Raw genomic sequence first — 14,487 nt, 5'->3', positions numbered from 1 at the left:
TCAGAACTGCATACAGTATTCGTTGTGGCCTGACTAATGATTTATACAGTTCCAGCATAACCTCCCTGCTCTTAAATCTATACATCGGCTAATAAAGGAAAGGATTCCATATGCCTTCTTACCACCTTATCGACCTGTCCTGCTACCTTCAGGGATCTGTGGGCATTTACTCCAAGGTCCCTCACTTCCTCTACACCTCTCAGTACTCTCCCATTAATTGTGTATTCCTTTGCCTTGTTTGACCTCCCCAAATGCAGCAACTCACACTTCTGAATTGAATTCTATTTGCCATTTTTCTGCCCATCTGACCAGACCATGAAGATCTTCCTGCAGCCTACAGCTATCCTCCTTGCTATTTACCACACAGCCAATCTTTGTGCCATCTGCAAACTCATACCCCCTACATTTACATCCATGTAGACTACATCAACTGCACTACCCTCATCTATCTTCCTTCTTAATTCTTCAAAATTTCGATCAAGTTGGTTAGACAAGATCTTCCCTTAACAAATCCATGCTGACTATCCTTGATGAATCTGTGCCTTTCGAAGTAACATTTTATCCTGTCTCTCAGAATAGATTCCAATAATTTGCCCACGACTGATGTTAGACTGACTGGCCTGTAATTATTTGGTCTCCCTCACTCCCTTTTTAAACAAAGGTACAACGTTAGCAGTCCTCCAATCCTCCATCACCACACCTGTATCCAGTGAGGTCTGGAAAATGATGATCAGCTCTTCTGCTATTTCCTCTCTTGCTTCTTTTTAACAGCCTGAGGTGCATTCCATCCGGTGCTCGTGATTTATCAACTTTCATATACACTAATCCCATTAATATGTCCTCTCTCCCTCTGTTGATCACATCCATACTTCACACCCCTCTTCCGTATCTACAATATATGCATCTTCCCCCTCTTTTGTGAAGACAGATGCAAAGCATTTATTCAGAACAATGCCAGCATCTTCTGCTCGACACATAGGTTACCTTTTTTGTCTTTTCTGTGCCCTACTCTTTCCTTATTTATCCTTTTACTCTTAATGTATTGATAAAACATCTTTGGGTTCACCATAATTTTGATTGCCAATATTCTTTAATGCTGTCGCTTAACTTTCCTAATTTCAATGTTGATTTCCCCCCTCCACATTCTATACTCCTCTCGGCTTTCTGTAGTATTCAGTTCTCTGTGTTGGGCATAAACTTTCCTTTACTGCCTCATTATACCCATAAACCCTTTGACATCCATGGGGCTCTAGATTTGGCCTTCCCACCCTTTTTCTTTGTGGGAACATGTTGACTCTGAACCCCTTGAATCTCCCCTTTGAATTCTTCCCACTGCTCTGACACTGATTTACCTTCAAGTACCTGTTTCCAGTCCACTTTCGGTAAATCACTCCTCAGCTTAGTAAAGTTGGCCTTGCCCCAACTGAGAACTCTAACTCCTGTTCTGTCCTTGTCCTTTCCAAAATTATATTAAAACTGACTGAATTATGATCACTACCACCAAAATGCTCTCCCACTGCCACTCCTTCCACCTGCCCTCTTCATTTCCTAAAACTAAGTCTAAAACTTCACCCTCTCTTGTTGGACTTGCTACATATTGGCTAAAAAAGTTCTCCTGAATGCACCTCAAGAATTCTGCTCCCTCAATTCCCTCTACACGAAAAGTATCCCAGTTAATGTTGGGGTGGTTCAAATCCCCTACTGTTACTGCCCTATTGTTCTTGCACTTCTCAGATATTTGCCTACATATCTGCTCTTCTATCTCCCTCTGACTGTTTAGGGGTCTATAGTACACTCCCAGCAGTGTGATTGCCTCTTTTTTGTTCCTCAGCTCAATCTATACGGTCTCATTTGATAAACCTTCCAACATATCATCTCTCCTCACAGCTTTAATAGTTTCTTTGACCAAAATTGCCACTCCCCCTCCTTTTTTATCCCCTTCTCTCTCACGTCTGAAAACCCTGTAACCAGGAAAATTGAGCTGCCATGCCTGTCCCTCCTTAAGCCATGTTTCTGTAATAGCAATGATATCATACTGCCATGTGTCTAACTGTGCCCTGAGCTCATCTGCTTCATTTGCTATACTCCTTGCATTGATTTAGATATCCTTGAGCAGTGCCAACATTTTTTGTTTTGAATTTCCGAATCAGTGTTTCCTCTCTCTTCCAAACTGCATTAATTTTCTGCCTTCCATTTTCATTTCTGATTTTGTCCCATCTGACTCTACCTTCCGGTCCCCATCTCCCTGCCAAACTAGTTTAAACCCTCCCCAACAGCACTAGCAAAACATCCTGCAAGAAACTCCGTCCCAGCTCTGTTCAGGTGCAACCCATCCAACCTGTCCCAAGAATCTAAAGTCCTCCCTCCTGCACCATCTTTCCAGCCATGCATTCATCTGTCTTATCCATCTATTCCTGTACTCACTTGCACGTGGCACTGGGAGTAATCCGGAGATTATTACTTTTGATGTCCTGCTTGCTAATTTCTTACCTTGCTCCCTATGTTCTGACTGCAGCACAACATCCTTATATCTACCTATGTTGTTGCTTCTGATGTGGACTACCCCTGCTGGCTGTTCACCCTCCCCCTTCAGAATGCTCTGTAGCTGCTCAATGGCATCCTTGACCCTGGCACCAGGGAGCCTACACTCCATTCCTGGATTCACGTCTGTGGCCACCGAAACACCTGATTGTTCCCTTGACGATTGAATCACCTATCACTATGGCTTTTCCAGTCTTCCCTGTACTCCCCTTTGCAGCTGAGTCACCCATGGTGCCATGGACTTGGCTCTGGCTGCACTCCCCAGGTGAAGCATCATTGTCCTCTGTATTCAGAACTGAATACCTGCTGGAGAGTGAGACGCACTCGGGGTGTCCAGCACGACCTGCCTGATTCCTTTTGACTGCCTGGTGGTCACCCATTCCCTCTCTCCCTGCATACTCTTAAGCTGTGGGGTGACCACATCTATAAACGTGTTATCGATGTAGAAAGAACAAAGAACAGTGCAGCACAGGAACAGGCCATTCGGCCCTCCAAGCCTGCGCCCATCTTGATGCCTGTCTAAACTAAAACCTTCTGCACTTCCAGGGACCATATCCCTCTATTCCCATCCTGTTCACGTATTTGTCAAGATGCCTCTGAAACGTTGCTATCGTACCTGCTTCCACCACCTCCCCAGGCAGCAAGTTCCAGGCACTCACAACCCTCTATGTAAAGAACTTGCCTTGCACATCCCCTCTAAACTTTGCCCTCGCACCTTAAACCTATGTCCCCTCGTAACTGACTCTGCCACCCTGTGAAAAAGCTTCTGACTATTCATTCTGTCCATGCCACTCATAACTTTGTAAGCCTCTACCATGTCGCCCCTCCACCTCCGTCGTTCCAGTGAAAACAATCCGAGTTTATCCAACCTCTGCTCATAGCTAATGCCCTCCAGACCAGGCAACATCCTGGTAAACCTCTTCTGTACCCTCTCCAAAGCCTCCATGTCCCTCTGGTAGTGTGGCGACCAGAATTGCACGCAATATTCTAAGTGTGGCCTAACTAAAGTTCTGTACAGCTGCAGCATGACTTGCCAATTTTTATACTCCATGCCCCGACCGATGAAGGCAAGCATGCCATATGCCTTCTTGACTACCTTATCCACCTGCGTTGCCACTTTCTGTGACCTGTGGATCTGTACGCCCAGATCTCTCTGCCTGTCAATACTCCTAAGGGTTTTGCCATTTATTGTATACTTCCCACCAGTATTAGATCTTCCAAAATGCATTACCTCACATTTGTCCGGATTAAGCTCCATCTGCCATTTCTTCGCCCAAGTCTCCAACCGATCTATATCCTGCTGTATCCTCTGACAATCCTCATCACTATCCGCAACTCCACCAACCTTTGTGTCGTCCGCAAACTTATTAATCAGACCAGCTACATTTTCCTCAAAATCATTTATATATACTACAAACAGCAAAGGTCCCAGCACTGATCCCTGCGGAACACCGCTAGTCACAGCCCTCCATTCAGAAAAGCACCCTTCCACTGCTGCCCTCTGTCTTCTATGACCGAGCCAGTTCTGTATCAATCTTGCCAGCTCACCTCTGATCCCGTGTGACTTCACTTTTTCTACTAGTCTGCCATGAGGGACCTTGTCAAAGGCTTTACTGAAGTCCATATAGACAACATCTACTGCCCTTCCTTCATCAATCATCTTCATCACTTCCTCAAAAAACTCGATCAAGTTAGGGAACACTATGCTGCCTCTCGCTAAGAAATCCATTTGTTTCCAAATGGGAGTAAATCCTATCCCGAAGAATCCTCTCCAATAATTTCCCTACCACTGAATTAAGGCTCACCGGCCTATAATTTCCTGGATTATCCTTGCTACCCTTTTTAAACAAAGGAACACCATTGGCTATTCTCCAGTCTTCTGGGACCTCACCTGTAGCCAATGAGGATACAAAGATTTCTGTCAAGGCCCCAGCTATTTCTTCCCTTGCCTCCCTCAGTATTCTGGGGGAGATCCCATCAGGCCCAGGGGACTTATCTACCTTAATGCTTTGCAAGATGCCCAACACCTCCTCCTTTTTGATAACGACATGACCCAGACTATCTACACTCCCTTCCCTAGACTCATCATCCACCAAGTCCTTCTCTTTGGTGAATACTGATGCAAAGTACTCATTTAGTACCTCGCCATTTCCTCTGGCTCCACACATAGATGTAGCTCTCATCCTCACCAATGCAGCACAGTGTCGCCAGTTACCGCTCAACTTCCAAAACCCAGAGCTCAAGCTGCCAAAGTTGACATCACTTCCTGGCACAAATGGTTCTCCAGGATACGGGAAGCATCTGGGAGCTCCCACATAGCACAGGAGGTGCACGCTCGAGATTGAAGCACCCCTGCCATTCCTTTATGTATTAGTTGACCCTTTGCTGCTGCTAAAAAAAAGCCTGACAAATTCTACAACACCTTAGAATTATGAATAAAACCTTACTAGTACTGATAAATCCTACTAAAAATCAATACAGTTCACTAGTTAAAATAAACCTTACTGAAAAAAACATACTCACCGACTACTCACTTGTTCCTTATTATTGATACTTTTTTTTTAAGTCTGCCAGTTGTTGAGCTGCGAGAACCCAGCTATTTACACATCCACCCCAACAGTGGTGTACTAACGATTTACTGATTCTCCTTAACAGCATTTGCTCACAACCAATCACCTTGCAGCTTTCCTGTGATGTCACTATTCACTTTGTTTTCACACTACGGCGGCCTGGACTCTTGTCCGCTCCACTCTCGCTGTTTCCCGCTCTTTGAGCGAACTTGAACCCGAACTCGATCTGTCTCTCGCTGTCACTCTCTGGGGTCTTTATGCTCCATTCCACTCTCGCTGCTCCCTACTCTCAATGTATCAATCTATGTTTGTCTTGTGTTTAATTTAAAATATGAATTAACTGTATTTTACAACTGTAGGTTTTATTTGGTAGTCCTGTGCAAGTTGTGGATTGGTATTCAATATTTAGCTCTGTGAAAACGATCATGAATGAAAATATAACTTCGATGGGCTGGTATGCAAGCTCCAAGTCCTTCAGTTTGTCATAATCGATTTGATACTGTATCATTCAGTCTTAAACTTTGTGGGATTTTTGGACTGTTATGTAATGTGTAGCTCGGTCTAACGTCTGATGTATATTATTGGGATTTATAGCATCATAGGAAATAGGGGCAGTAGGCCATTCGGCCCATCGGCCTGCTCTACCATTCAAATAGCTCGTGGCTGATCATCTACCTCTACGCCATTTTTCGCCACTATCTCCATATCCCTTGATCTCATTAGTATTCGGAAATCTATCAATTTCTGTCTTGAATATGTTCAATGATTGAGCCTCCACAGCCCTCTGGGGTAGAGAATTCCACGGATTTGCCACACCAAGTAAAGACATTCCTGCTCATCTAAGTCTCAAATGCCTGGCCCTTATTTTGAGACTGTGTCCTCTTGTTCTAAACTCACTAGCCAGAAGAAACCTTCTATCCATATCTACCCTGTCAGACTCTGGAAGAATTTTGTAAGTTTCAATTAGATCATCTGCCATTCTTTGAAACTCTAGAGAATACAGGGCCAGTTTCTGCAGTCTCTCATCATCTTCCATCCCAGGGGATTAGTCTGGTGAACATCTGTTGCACTCCCTCTATGACAAGTGTCAGGCAAACCCCCACCTGCCAAGACTGAGGGACACATTATTTCACCGCATGAACATTAAAACTTAAAAATTGCAAGCCCCAGACTGGAAAGACATTTGCATAGTAACAGACAGTGTTGAAACAATGGGGACCCAGTTGTTGCTTCCCCAATGCACAGAAGAAATGGTCAGACCAGTTTTAGTCACATGACTAACTGGCTATTGCAGAGGTTTGAACTGAGAGTTTTTAAATTGGAGAAAACAGTACTTGAAATCAGAAAGCACTTTTCTCCTGGACTGATAAGACCTCCCTCCTGCCTGCCTCCATCTCTTCCCCACGGAACTGAATCTTGTGAAAACAGATGAAGCTCAAAGAGAGAAAAGTCTCCTACGTGAACAAGGTTTAAGAAGAACACTAGGCCCCAACGAACAGCAAGACTAACTACAATCAAGTGAGCATGCAGCAGAGTAAAATAAAACGTTAGAGACTGCCTCAAACCTTTCACCTAACAATTTCTTCTCTTTTCTGTCCTTATTTGCATGTGTGTATCGCGTATGCATGCTGGCGTGGGCACGTCGTATATCCGTATGGGTGAACCGTATTAGAGTTTAAGTAAGTTTAATAAATATCAGTTTCCTTCTTTAAACCAAAGAAAGCCTGTTTTTGCTCATTACTTTGCCTTATAATTGGAAAGCTGTGAACAAGGATTCACAAAGGGGGAGCTCAAAACACAATGTGTTTAAAAATTAAGCCCTGTTACAATAAGACCAGGTGAAGAAATTAACAGACCCCTAGACACCTTTCTCACCTGGTCGTAACACAAGTATATACTTCCCGAGATAAAGAAACCACAATTGTACAGAATATTCTCGGTGTGGTCTCACCAAGTCATTATACAATTGAAGCAATACATCTTTACTCAGGTACTCAAATCCCCTTTCAATGAAGCCAACATACAATTTGCCTTCTTAATTGCTTGCTGCACCTGCATACTAGCTTCGAGCAGCTCATGAACAAGGACATCCATCTCCAACAAGAGAAAATCTAATCATCTCCCCATGAGATTCAATGGTAGTACGATCTCTGATTCCCCCACTATCAACATCCTAGGGGCTACCACTGGCCAGAAATTGAACTGGAGTAGCCATATAAATACCGTGGCTAAAAGAGCAGGTCAGAGGCTAGGAATCCTGTGGCGAGTAACTCATCTCCTGACTCCCAAAAGCCTGTCCACCATCTCTTAGGCACAAGTCAGGAGTGTGATGGAATATTCTCCATTTGCCTGGATGGGTGCAGCTCCAACAACACTCAAGAAGCTCGACACCATCCAGGACAAAGCAGCTCACTTGATTGGCACCCCATTCACAAACATTCACTCCCTCCACCACTGATGCACAGCAGCACCAGTGTGTACCATCTGCAAGATGCATGGCAGAAACACACCAAGGCTCCTTCGACAAAACCTTCCAAACCCACAACCTCTACCACCTTGAACGACAAGGGCAGCAAATGCATGGGAACACCGCCACCTGCAAGTTCTCCCCCAAGCCACACACCATCCTGACTTGGAAGTATATTGCCATTCCTTCACAGTTGCTGGGTCAAAATTCTGGAACTCCCTAACAGCACTGTGGGTGTACCTACCCCACATGGACTGCAGCGGTTCAAGAAGGCAGCTCATCATCAACTTCTCAAGGGCAGTTAGGGATGGGCAATACATGCTGGTCTCGCCAGTGACACCCACAACCCATGAATGAATAAAAAAGAAATCCAGGTCCCTTTGAACATCGACACTTCCCAACCTCTCACCATTTAACAAATACTCTGTCTTTCTGCTTTTTCTACCAAAGTGGATAACTTCACACTTACTCACATTATATTCCATCTGCCATGTTCTTGCCCATTCCCTTAGCCTGTCCAAATCCCCTTGAAGCCTCCTTGCATTCATTCTGTACCTTTCAATCATGTAAATTTTGTCTGTTCTATTTCAGATTTTATATTTAAAATGTGACCATGGTGACAGAGTTTATATAGATCTGATGGTGGGTTTGTTTTAGGACTGCGATTGATGTATCAACCTTTCAGCTGAACTGAATTGGAGTGAAATGGAAACAACTTCTGTATCTCCTGCTGTTGTTTGACTGTTGGATTGAAAATGTGTCTCTCGACTTTGGGATCAGTGTCTGTCTGACTACTTCTTTTGTTCGTTCCAGTGGAACTGATGAGCTGGCAGTATCTCTGTGCTTTGGGAGTGATCCTGTACCGACTGTGTGTTGGAACGAGCTCGCTGCAGTTTTTTCTTGTGGCCAGGAATCACCACATCGCCACATCCATTCAGGTTCCTTCATGTATTTGCCTGCAGGAATGAAAAGTAACTCTTAAACCTTAAGAACTGGTGAGATAGAAGATACAAAAGCGATCAATGTAATCGTCCCAATAATAATCATTATGAGCAATCACAAAATGAAAACCAGGAACACAAACAGTGTCAGTGTCTGACTCCACTGCAGTACTGCAGTATTCAGCTTCTGTTTACCAGGTGTTTGCAGTGGTTTTACAACAAGTTTGTGACATTCAGAAACAACACAAGCCCTGCACTGCTCAATGACTGGGACTGTCCGATAGAGCAGTGACCTTTACACAGTCACATTTCTATTTCAACGGAAAACAAGCAGCCACTATTTAAAATGTGCCTTTCACACTTCTCACCTGGTGTCTGCAATAAATGCTCTTTGTCTAACTGTCCACATCGTTATTTTGCGGCTATTTTCCCCCCACTGTTCACGATCCAACGAACAGTGAGAGACTGGAACTAAAGCAGGAAAATTCCCTCTCCTTTGGGTGGTGAAATTGTCAGTGATTTTCAATAGTGATTTCTTCCCATTGTGTCTCCCTGAGCCTGTACAGACACTGTCCGAGAATGAACTCTCCCTTCCCCGTGTCCCCGGCTCACTCCATGTTCCGGGAGCAGCTCCTGCTCCACAGTGTCTGTTACAAACACTCCCCGACTCCCCCTCAACTTCCCACCACTCAATGCTAATCTCTGAGCACATCTGCGGACACGCTCCCAAAGCAGTGGCTGCTGGAAGCAGATGCTGTTTGTTCCCTTACCCCGGATCCGGGAAGTCTCCATTAGCAGCTGATTTAAAGCATCTTCCCCTCATTGAGTGAATGGCCTCACAGACTGGGTTGGGGAAAGGATGCGCATGCGCTCCAATCCTGATTGTGACGTCACATTGGGGGCGGGGTTATGCCGCGCGTGCGCAGATCTTTGCAGCAATTCCGCATTCAGACATGAATGCGAACTTTCCCCATTTCACCCTCATCAAAGTCCCAAAGAAAGAAAGTGAAGAGGGGCTTGGACTGGAGGGAGGGAGGGGCGGAGTAGGGGGAACCTAGAACCCAGAAAGCTGCCCACTTGCCCCATTTAGATGCTCAATTTGCGGTCATTCCCTGCAGGGGGTTTGTTATTATTGAGCCCCTCCTGGTAAAACAATCCGATAGAAAGGAGGGAGCCGGTGTGTTTGCTGGGACCTTGCAGAATTCATTTCAGCAGCAAAAGTCCCGGGTTATATTAACCCGAGTGAAACACGCTGTCAGTGAGAGGAAAACCGAACGGCCCTTTTCATCTTTTCATTGGAAACAAAGTAGAGCCGGAAGTGCGGCGAGCAGAGCAGACACACAAGCTCAATGACAGGAGAGCTCGGCCGTCCCTGAGTTTCAGCTCCCGGCTCTTACATTTCTTCATCCACACTGTCTTTACTGTGGATGTTCAGGGGTTCCTTGTCGGATCTGAGGACTGTATCCATTAAACATTCTGAGTCAGGAGATCCACACACTCTCTGTTATCAAGATTTATGGGCAGGAATGTTTCAAAACTTTGTCTATTAAATCATTGTATTATTCACAGAACTAATGAGGCAATCGGTTCATTATTCAGGCCTTGAACTTGGTTTGGGAAGACCGAAAACTGAGAGGTTCAGCACCTTTCCACTTCTTCACTAATATAACTGATTTTTTTGATGAAGAAACAGAAAAGGTTGATGAAGGGAAAGCAATGGATGTTGTCTATATGGATTTTAAGAAAGCGTTTGAGAAACTACCACATAAAAGGCTGGGTAACAAAACTGAGGCTCCTGGAATAGGAGCCTCAGTATCTGCTTGGATTAAAAAATGGCTGAAATAACAAAAAAAGTGAGTATTTGGTTGTTTTTCAGAATGGAAGATGGTGGACAGTGATGTCCACAAGGGTCAGTGCCAGGACCACCATATATACAAATGACTTGAATATTGGAATCACAGAATCACAGAATTGTTACTGCACAGAAGGAGGCCATTTGGCCCATCGTGTCTGCACTGACTCTCCAAATGAGCAATTCACCTCATGTCACTTCCCCGTCCTCTCCCCATAATCCTGCACGTTCTTCCTTTTCAGATAACAGTCTAATTCCCCTTTGAATGCTTCAATTGAACCTGCCTCCATCACATTCTCAGGCAGTTCATACTTTAACCACTCGCTGCATGAAAAAGTTTTTCCTCATCTCGCTTTTGCTTCTTTTAGCTTTAAATCTGTGCCCTCTTGTTCTCGATCCTTTCACAAGTGGGAATAGTTTCTCCCTATCCACTCTGTCCATTTTGAATACCACTATGAAATCTCCTCTTAGTCTTCGTTTCTCCAAGGAAAACAGTCCTAACTTCTCCAATCTATCTTCATAACTGAAGTTCCTCATCCCTGGAACCATTCTCATGAATCTTTTCCATAATCTCTCCAATGCCTTCACATCTTTCCTAAAGTGTGGCACCCAGAACTGGACGCAGTACTTCAGCTGAGTCTAGTGTCTTGTACAAGTTCAACATGACCTCCTTGTTCTTGTATTCTATGCCTCTATTACTAAAGCTGAGGCAACTGTATGCTTTATTAACAACTCTCTCAACCTATCCTGCCACCTTCAATGACTTATACCCTCAGGTCCTTCTGCTCCTGCACCCCATTTAGAATTGTACCCTTTATTTTATATTGTCTCTCCATGTTCTTCTGACCAAAATTTATCAATTGACATTTCTCGACATTGAACTTCACCTGCCATCTGTCTGCCCTTTCCACCAACTTGTCCATGTCCTTTTGAAGTTCTACACTATCCTCCTCAGAGTTCACAATGCTTCCAATTTTCATAACATCCACAAACTTTGAAATTCTGCCCTGTATACCAAGGTCTAGGTAATTAATATATATCAGGAAAAGCAGGAGTCCCAACACTGACCCTTGGTGACCTCCACTCCAAACCTTCCCCTAGCCCGAAAAACATCCATTGATCACTACACTTTGTTTCCCGTCACTCAGCCAATTCCATTTTTTTTTAGAGATACAGCACTGAAACAAGCCCTTCGACCCACCGAGTCTGTGCCAACCATCAACCACCCATATATACTAATCCTACACTAATCCCATATTCCTACCACATCCCCACCTGTCCCTCTATTTCCCTACCACCTACCTATGCTAGGGGCAATTTATAATGGCCAATTTACTTACCAACCTGCAAGTCTTTTGGCTTGTGGGAGGAAACTGGAACACCCGGCGAAAACCCACGCAGACACAGGGAGAACTTGCAAACTACACACTGGCAGTACCCAGAATTGAACCCGGGTCGCTGGAGCTGTGAGGCTGCAGTGCTGCACTGTGCCACTGTGCCATCCATATCCCTGTTACTACTGTCCCTTATACTCCATGAGTTATAAATTTGCTCACAAGTCTGTTGTGTTGCATTGTATCAAACACCTTTTGAAAGGCAATAAAAGCAAAATACTGCAGATGCTGGAAATCTGAAATAAGTTCACGTTTCAGGTCAGTGACGTTTCAGATGCTGCCAGACCTTTTGACAGTCCATGTCGACCACATCAACAGCATTGCCCTCATCAACCCTCTCTGTTACCTCATCAAAAAAACTCCAGCAGCACAGTTAAACGTGATTTTCCCTTAAGGAATCTATGCTGGCTTTCTTGAATTAACCCACATTTGTCCAAGGGACTATTAATGTTGTCTCGAATTATTCTTTCGATAAGTTTCCCCACCTTCGAAATTAAACTGACTGGGGAGTGGGACGAGGTGAGTTGCTCTGGCAGAGAGCCAGCACGGGTTCGACAGGCTGAATGGCCTGCTTCTGTGCTGTAGCCATTCTATGATTTTATGATTCTAGCAGCAACTGTTGGTGGAGAGGCAGTGATGCAAGAATGTGTTGACAGAAAGGGGAAAATCTCGGCTGGTGTGTGTTTGCAGCATTTGCAGCTTGTGTTCGGGTTTGTGAATAAAGGTGATTTGGAAGCTGTGTTCCGGATTGAAGTGTTGACTGGAAGCAAGAAGTTGATGTAAATAAAGAGTAAAATGTGTTAACACTAAGCGTGTTGTGATTGTGGGGAGCAGTAAATAATGTGTTGGTGAATTATTTGTGTTAATAAATTCCACTGCGCCCTCTGCTGTAGGCTGCTGTTTATATCCAGCTGTGTATTAGTGTTGTGTGTTTGCGAGATAAATGCTTGTTTCAACGCTGTTTATGAAGCAATAGCATTGTACTCAAACAGTCCCAGACATAGCAACACACGTACAAAAGCAAAATACTGCGGATACTGGAAATCTGAAACATAAACAGAAAATGCTTGAATTGCTCAGTAGGTCTGGCAGCATCTGTGCAGAGAGAACAGTTAACATTTCAGGTCTGTTTCGTTAACTCACGTTAACTTTGTTTCTCTCTCCACAGATGCCGCCAGACCTAATGAGCATTTCCAACATTTTCTGTTTTTATTACAGCAACACAGGTGTTGGGAGGCTCAGCCTGGCTACACAATGTTACAAGGACGCTGAGTAACACCATCGACAATGGGACACAGAGAGAAAAACACAGAAAACCAAGAATAGACTATTAGGAAGCAGAAAGTGAGGGACAGACAGAGCGAGAGAGAGACAATGAGACTGAGATAGAGAAACAGGGCACTTGTCTGAAATAAACACAAGAAATGCTGGAAATACCCAGCAGCTCTGGCAGCATCTGTGGAGAGAGAAACATAGTTAACTTTTCAGGGAGTGACCCTTCTTCAGAACTGACAAATATTAGAAATGTAAAAGATTTGAAGCAAATAAAGCAGGTGGGGGGGGGGGGGGGGGGGGAAGAGATAACAAAAGAGAAGGTGTTGATAGGACAAGGTCACAGAGAATAACTGACCAGAAGGTCATGGAACAAAGGCCAACCGTATGTTAATGGTAAAATAAAAGCAAAATACTGCGGATGCTGGAAATCTGAAACAAAAACAAGAAATGCTGGAATCACTCAGCAGAGTATGTTAATGGTGTGCTGAAAGACAAAGCATTACTACAGAGAGGGTGTAAATAGACTGTAAAGCACAGAGCACTCCAAGCACAAGCATTAAAAAAATTAAAAAGCAGAAACAGTGGGTAGGCACAGTAGAAACAAACTAAACACACTAAAAAACCTAAAATAAAATAAGCAAATTAAAAAGAAAAAAATGAAAAATAACTACACATAAAAAGGAGAGGGCGGGGGGAGTGTGTGGTGGGTGCTGTCATGCTCGGAAATTATTGAATTCAATGTTCAGTAAAGGTTTTGCGTGTTATTGTTTTACTTTCTGTTACTCACCATCTCCTGACTGTGACCATTTGCCGTCGTTTCACATCTGCTGGTGGAGAGGAGGCGCTGCAGGAATGGTTTAACAAAGAGGAGAGACTGGGGTGAAACGTGTTTGCAGCTGGTGCAGCTTGTGTTCCTGTGCGCAACAAATTGGTTTGTGAGACTTGTTGCTGATTGATGTGTTGAGTGGAAGAAAAAAGCTGATTGCAATAAAGCGTTTGAAGAAGCATGATGTGATTGTGGATAAACACTTGATGTTTCGAAAGTAAACAATTTGTGTTACTACAAAATATGAATAGCAGAGAATGGTTTCGATCCATCGACCTCTGGGTTATGGGCCCAGCACGCTTCCGCTGCGCCACTCTGCTACCGGAGGACTTCGATTTCAACTGCCTATTAGTGAAATATGTTCATTTCCCCAATTTTTTTTTTAACAAAATAGGATTGTTGTCAGATTGCTCAAGAACCCAGACTCAGCAACACACTCGCTGACAGACTCACCCTCGCTGCACAATGGCACAAGGACACTGAGTAACAGCACCGACAATCAGGCAGGCAGAGAAAGACACACAGAAAACCAGGAAGAGATTTCAGGACCCAGAAAGGAACAGACAGAGAAAGTTACTGAGCAAACCAGCAAGAGACAGCGAAAGACGGATGATTTATGGA

General features: G+C 44.1%; 1 non-coding gene across 1 annotated transcript; it reads right to left on the bottom strand.

Moving 5' to 3' along the window:
* Positions 1–14,114: 14,114 nt before the first annotated feature.
* Positions 14,115–14,186, bottom strand: trnam-cau (transfer RNA methionine (anticodon CAU)). Its single transcript has one exon. It is a non-coding gene; the product is annotated as a tRNA-Met (tRNA).
* Between the last annotated feature and the right edge of the window lie 301 nt (positions 14,187–14,487).

The sequence above is a fragment of the Heterodontus francisci genome, chromosome 35 (assembly GCF_036365525.1).
Source record: "Heterodontus francisci isolate sHetFra1 chromosome 35, sHetFra1.hap1, whole genome shotgun sequence".
NCBI classification, from domain to species: domain Eukaryota; kingdom Metazoa; phylum Chordata; class Chondrichthyes; order Heterodontiformes; family Heterodontidae; genus Heterodontus; species Heterodontus francisci.
Note: the sequence above shows the minus strand (reverse complement) of the source record. Positions and strands in the feature narration are given on the sequence as shown.